The sequence below is a fragment of the Armigeres subalbatus genome, chromosome 1 (assembly GCF_024139115.2).
Source record: "Armigeres subalbatus isolate Guangzhou_Male chromosome 1, GZ_Asu_2, whole genome shotgun sequence".
In the NCBI taxonomy this organism is placed as follows: domain Eukaryota; kingdom Metazoa; phylum Arthropoda; class Insecta; order Diptera; family Culicidae; genus Armigeres; species Armigeres subalbatus.
This window is the reverse complement of record NC_085139.1, coordinates 268830394-268837404: the sequence shown is the minus strand read 5'-3', so window position 1 is coordinate 268837404 and position 7011 is coordinate 268830394. Positions and strand designations below refer to the sequence as shown.

At 41.6% G+C, this 7011-nt stretch overlaps 1 long non-coding RNA gene across 5 annotated transcripts; it reads left to right on the top strand.

Moving 5' to 3' along the window:
- The first annotated feature begins 2227 nt into the window (after window positions 1–2227).
- On the top strand, window positions 2228–5964 carry LOC134213847 (uncharacterized). 5 transcript variants are annotated; one of them, XR_009979550.1, is made up of 4 exons: window positions 2229–2876; window positions 3246–3628; window positions 3688–4064; window positions 5792–5964. It is a non-coding gene; the product is annotated as an uncharacterized LOC134213847 (long non-coding RNA). The 5 variants fall into 5 exon arrangements; XR_009979548.1 differs by having other exon boundaries at window positions 3243–3628; XR_009979551.1 differs by having other exon boundaries at window positions 2228–3623; window positions 3669–4064.
- Window positions 5965–7011: the final 1047 nt, after the last annotated feature.

Genomic DNA, 7011 nt, shown 5'->3' with positions numbered 1-7011 from the left:
TCTGGATGGCTATCACCCTCACTTGCCTCCAATCATCCGGAACAATATTGCACTCCAGTAACTGATTGAACAAGCTCAATAAGCGCCTCTTTGCGACGTCTGGGAGGTTTTTAAGTAAATTGAACTTGATTCTATCCATCCCAGGAGCGGAATTGTTACATGAAAGGAGAGCAAGCGAGAATTCAATCATCGAGAAGGGGAGATCGATATCGTCTCTGTCAGCAAAAGTATCACGTGACTCTTGCTTCACCGGCACCGAATCCGGACAAACTTTCTTTGCGAAGTCGAGTATCCACCGCGATGAGCTTTCACGATCTTCGTTTACGGACGACGCGTTGCGCATTCTTCTCCCGACGGTCCACAGACCTTCAACAAAAGTGCGCCAATATCCGCGTTTCTTCACTTTGACCAACTTCTTGAACTGGATTTCGAACGCGGTGTATCGTTTGTGAAGAACGATCGACCCGTGTTTCCGAAATTCTTTGAACGCGGCGGATTTCTCGCGATAAAGTTGCGTACACTCGCTGTCCCACCACGGACTGTAGGGTTTCCTACGAACCGAAGTTCGAACGAACCGTGGGAGTTAAAATCTCCCAAGAGCAACCGTGGCTCGGGCATAACCGAGCAGATGTGCGAAAGATCTCTACGAGATATCGCGGTGTTTGTAGGAAGATATATCGAGGCGATACTGAGCTCTTTTCCTCGAATAGTCACCTGACATGCGACAGCTTCGGTGCCTGACATCGGAGCAAGATCGACTCTATAGAACGAGTGTTGTTTTTTGATCCCTAACAACACCCCTCCATATCTATTTGCCCGATCTTGGCGGATTATGTTAAAATCAGGAAAATGAAGGTTCACATCTGGTGTTAGCCATGTTTCACATAAAGCAAAAGCATCGCATTGTAATTTGTTAACTAAAAATTTGAAAATATCTAATTTTGGAAGAATGCTTCGACAGTTCCACTGTAGAATCGAAATCATATGAGCCTTAACGATGAAGTTAGTCATCGAAGGATACGAATGACTCGAGGAGGGGCATTTTTGAAGCCAGCTGCTTCAGGAGAGGAGTCAAAATGGGAAGAAAAGCTTTGATCATGTTCTTCACGGGGTCGGAAGCCTCAAAGAAGTTGAGGATGAGCTCCACGACACCAGAAAGCATGAACATAGGAGTGTCCGGAGGTTGTTCCGTTCGTTCTCTATGCTCTCTTTCTGGCTGAAAATTCGAAAAACTGTCTGGGTTTTTAGATGTTCCCGGAAGCGGAGGAAACTCTCGTTCATCCCGATGTGAAACCACAAAAGTCGAACGTTTCTGAGTATTTCCAGCCGCTTGCGAATTGACCATGGTGGATTGGGGAACAATTTGAGCCTGTTTTCTAGGCTTTTTCGAGGGACGCTGGCTCTGTTTTACTCTTTTCCTCGTTGAGCCTTTGAAAACAAAGGGGACCCCATTTCCAACTTCCGAGTCAGAACTTTCTTGATCGTCCAAAGGAAGAGATGAGTAGATGGTGTCAGAAACAACCGGTGAAGCGGCTTTCTTCAGCATCACGGCGTAGCTTCGTCGAGAACGCTGTTGAAGAGACCGTTTCTGGTGAATTCGCCGCTGTATGTACGTCGGACAGGCTTCGAGGGCATGTGGAGGGGCTTCGTTGCAATAAACACATTTCGGCGCCGTCTTGCAAGCGCCCTCCACATGCTTCTCTCCGCACGATGCACAGCGAGGTTTATTGCAACAATACTGGGCTGTATGGCCCAGCTGCTTGCAATTAACACAATGCATCACCTTCGGTACATACAGCCGAACAGGTAGACGAAGTTTTCCAATCACCACATAATCAGGCAGTGCGGACCCGGAGAAGGTCACACAGAAGGAGTCTGAAGGCGAATAAACTCGTTTCTCCCCCTCCTGCGACACTGAATGCATTTGTTTGCAGTCCAGTATTTCAACAGGAGGCAGAGAACCATTTTTGAAACGGCCGGAACCTTGTTTCAAATCATCGCATGTCATGCTCCCCTCCGTGATCACTCCCGCGATTTCACACACTGCTGATGGGAGATAAACCTTGTACTCAAGAGTGAAGAGCTCAGAGCAGGCAATCTCGTTGGCCTGTTTGCGATCAGAACAAGTGACGCGCATCTTACTGGACCCAACCAGAGTCTATTATATATAGAGTTACGCAAAGAGTGAAGCCAAATCTACCTATTGAACTGTCAAACCATTGACGAATACATAGACGGAGTGGTGGCCATTTTTCCGGGCACCACTATATACCCCTGGGGAGTGACGGATTACAATTATTACAATCACTCGACCATTGAGAAGCCCCTCAATTCAAATCACGTCAGTTTGACAACAGTTGTCATTTCCATTTTTGTTTACCTTTTGTTTCTGATTCAATGAATCGAGACGAGTTTGTTTATGTTTGTTCGGAAGCAATTGGATTAACGGAGGAGGATGTCTGCGATTGTGTCGTTAGACGTTGATGGGACCGACACGGACGACGCGTCGGAGGGGTAAGAGCAGCAGCTGCTGAAGGATGAGCAAGAGTTCTACCTATAATGTTGAACCGCTGGAATCAGATGTTTGGAACGACGGATGTTAAGACCCTGGACCGACACATCCGTAAAATACACTTCACAGGATCACCAAAATGGACACACTGGGGATCGTGTTTACCAATGCGGTGAATGCAACCATCAGCGTATGCCTTCCGGATGGGATGTCTGGTGCACAAAATCTTCGACCATGTGAAGCTGAACGGCGTATACGTGTGCCCCGAGCACAGCGGCACAAGTACCGGCACAGCCGAGTATTGCACCAGCACCAGTTAGATCTAATAATGGGACACAGCGGAAGAACGATTCCGTCAACGCCGGTAAGATATCTTTTTTCTAGGAAAATGAGCGAAACAAATTTCTCAATGTTTTTGAAAGCTTATCCAAAAACCGAAACGTGCACTGGCGGAAATAAAATAAGGATTTTCATAATTCTTGCCTTATGAAACCGCATGAGTTCATTAGATACTGGTTCCATAAGGGCCTTACGAAATTCTTATGTTTAAGTATACATTCTATAAAATGCCTTATGAAATTCATTGGTGAATATTGAGGAAAAGCATAGTTGTGCATATGAAACTAACTGGTGTTTTTGGTCGAGTTCATTTTCTTTCCCCAAGCAACTGTCATGTACTTGTTCATTTGCCCTCGATGTTATTTATTAAAATTTTCTTCGTTATTTTCAGCAGCACTTTCTTTTACTTTCCGGATGGAAACCGGTGTCCTGTATTTTTGTCGTGCATTCTATAAACGGAATGATGATTCGTTAGCCAGCATGGAATTCCAGGGATTTACGAAGGTCTAACCTGATGTGGTTGACCTGGTAGGACATCGCTGGATTGCAGAACAATATCGCCGCCCAGCAAGCAATCTGCGTGGGGCAATAACTACAGCATCCAGGAAAGATTTTCAACGTAAACCAAAATAGAACTCGGTAAAGAACGATGGCCCTGAAGGTGGCGTTACGGATACCGGTTTGACAAGGATGTGGGACATGATTCAATTGATTTTTCTCGTTTTTCACACTTCCCACCATTGGATAAGCGGTTCAAGCGGTATACAAGGAGGTAAAGTGAGTATTCAAGCAGTTATCTAAACAATGCAATTAGTAGATCCCAATTATATTTATAGCGTTCGGTCCACCGGTCGCGGAGGAATTGTTGATGGATGGCCAGATTTCTCGAGCGATACTTGTTTGCCGATAAGAGGTTAAGAATTCATACTTGTTCCCAAACGAGTCCATCTACTTGAATCTCCCATCCGAGCAACTCTACAAGTTTCGACTGGTATCAATCTTCCAATGAGTAAGGCGTAAAAGGCACTGAATAATTGTGTGCTCGACAACACAACCAGCTGCGCAAAATCTCCCACGAATATAGAGAAATGCAAACCATTTTGCAGCACCTTGGAATTCCGGGAGGCAACTGCAAACGTAATATGGGCTCCGTCGGATGAGCTGACATGGTGGTGGCGCACCAGTAGTCGACCTACAGTCGAATGTTTGTTCAGTAAGTATGTATACAGTCTTTAGAGTAATTTAGAAATCATTTAACAAGCTAGCTGCGAGCAAAGTCATTAAAGAAATTCGAGACAAAATTTTCAAAACGACTTATCTGGTTTTGTAAACAAAGATTCATAATCGACGATTTGACCAATCTGATAACTCCCACACAAACCAACACCATCAACAGGTAGCGGAAACCTTCACTTATAGGTATACCTATTGGTGGTGTTGGTTTGCGTGGGAGAGCTATCAGACTCGTCAAATCGTCGTTTGAATCTTTGTTTGCAAAAGCATATAAGTCGTTTTGAAAATTTTGTCATGAATGAATTATTGGCAGTGGCTGATTTTCTACCCGCCGCTGTCTCACCCAGGCGCTATAGCATATGCGTGAAATAGCCAGCATGAGTTAACCGCCAGAAATGTGTATGGGGAAAGATATCTAATGCGGGTTTTCTCAAAATTATGAACTTTTCATGGAATAATATTTGGTACCGGTTATGTAGGAAGGTGCTACTACGCCTACCGAATATTTTTTCGATGAAGGTGCTTGATTTTGAGAAATCAAACCTTAGATGCCTTTCGCCATACTGATTTTGGGAAGTTAATTGCTAGTGTGCCGCTGTAAGCACGCTCAAAGTGGGCGATTCATTTGTATTAGAATTTAGGGTAAAATGCCCCATAGTGGACCCCGTAACGTAATTTGATCTTCCGTTGGACCCCCATTTATTTTCAAAAGAGTGGAAATCTAGTTTTCCGGCCCAAATCTCTTGAATCCCACCCCTTTAAAAATGCATGAGGGATCAAATCCAGTGACACGTTTTCTGAACTGTAAGGAGTGGAGATTTTCAACATAATTAATCCACGTTATATCTATTATCGAGTTTCCCCTTCACGATACATACATAAGACACCTAAATACATGACGTTATTCTTTGAAATAACCATTTCAAAATCTGACTGAATTTGCCCTATAGTAGACACATTGCGGGTCCATAACAGGAAATCACTCACTTAAAGCGACACTTCTTTTGATTTTCATGTTCCGTTTCGGAGTGTTCTTCTTCTTTATTATGGACCCCTCAAAATATTTCTATAATGGACACTCTTGTGAATGATTAATATTGAGCATCGTAGGGTCAAATGTTACAAGGTTAAAATACTTCACGTATTGAAGTATTTTAACCTTGTGACACTCTCGTGTTTATTTTTTTATAACATTGTAAATAATCATCTAATTTTTTTATTTTTCATGGCATTTCCAATACATGTAATCAAATCATTAGAATGTAAAGTAGGTTCTTCCGATGAAGTTTAATAGAAAATGTTTTATATTATGCTGTAATAATGCAAATATGGCTGGAGGGTTCTCTATTGGAAAGGGATCCACTTTTTGACATTACGCCCTATGCCTACCGAAACAACTCACTTTGTATGACCAAATGACGTCTTATTCCATTATGATTAATTTGTATTTTACACCAAACAGTCTTTTCCTAAAGTATTGTAGTACGGTAATCAATGTTGCAAAAAGTCATCTACATTTCACTGATTTTCCCTGGTACATCAGGAACACCTTATTTCTTTATTTATATCTTTATTTTATTAGGAGGAGGGAGAAACCAGTTTAACAACATAGGTGGGACTGCAGCAGTGCTCCTGGACCTAAAAATCATATTGTTCAAATGTTATTGCAAGGTGGATTAATTCAAGGATTTTTTTTCTATGTTTCAGATGCTAGTGGTGACAATGGCCGATGTACCAAAACCAACGTAAATAGATATATTTACGTGTATTTCTCTGGAAAACTAAGCATTCACCGGATTTTTCTACTATCAACCACTACCGGCATGTGTATAGTGTCTTATTAACTGTATTTTAAATGTAGTCTATAATAAAATTAGAAAGCTTTGAAACTATATTTATGTTCTGAAACAATATTATTTCCCTCGAGATTTTTTCATTTTTTCCCTAAGATACATCCAAGAATAAATCATGGATAAAACCTTGGATAAAACTTATATTGATATCTTAAGAGATTCATAGATTAAACTTATGAAATTTCATAAGGTCGCCTGATGTAATTATTAAGTCGAACATAAGATAAACGCATATGTTTGTTATGGACGTGGTTCATCCAAAGTTCATGCTGGTTCATAAGGCTACCTTAACCATAAGGCTTGGTAGATTGGTAGCTTGTTTGACTGGTTGGTTACTTAATTGGTTGGTTGATTATTTGGTTGGCTGCTACTTGATTTGTTAGTTGGTAGTATGGTATGATTAATTGGTTGGTTGCTTGACAGGTTGATTGATTGGTTAGTCGGCTGGTTAGTTGATTATTTGTTTTGTTGGTTGCTTTGTTGATTAGTTAATAGTTGATTGGTAGCTTGCTTGAATGGTTGGTTGCTTGATTCGTTAATTGGTTGCAGCTTGATTTGTTAGTTGGAAGAATGGTTGATTGGTTGGTTGCTTGATTGTTGGTTGGTTGCCAATCCAACCAACCAATCAGGTTATATGACTGATTGGTTGCTTGACTGGTTGATTGATTGGTTGGTCGGCTGGTTAGTTGATACTGTTTTGTTCAACCGTCTAAGACGAGTTTAGGACTCTCCATTTAATTCCACCAATTATTTTGATATCTTTGCAGATACGTATTTCGACCACAACTGTATGGTCGTATTCAATGTCTCGTACTCGACTGTTTTGTTGCTTGCTTGATTAGTTCGTTGGTTGAATAATTGATTGGTTGATTGGTTGGTTGATTGATTGGTTGGTTATTTGGTTGATCGGCTGATTGGTTGCTGCTTGATTTGTTAGGTGGTATAATGGTTGTTTGGTTATTTGGTTGCTTGATTGTTGATTGGTTCTCAATCTTACCAACTAATAAGGTTATTTGGTTCATTGGTTGCTTGACTGGTTGATTGATTCGTTGCTTGATTGATTGGTAGCTTGCC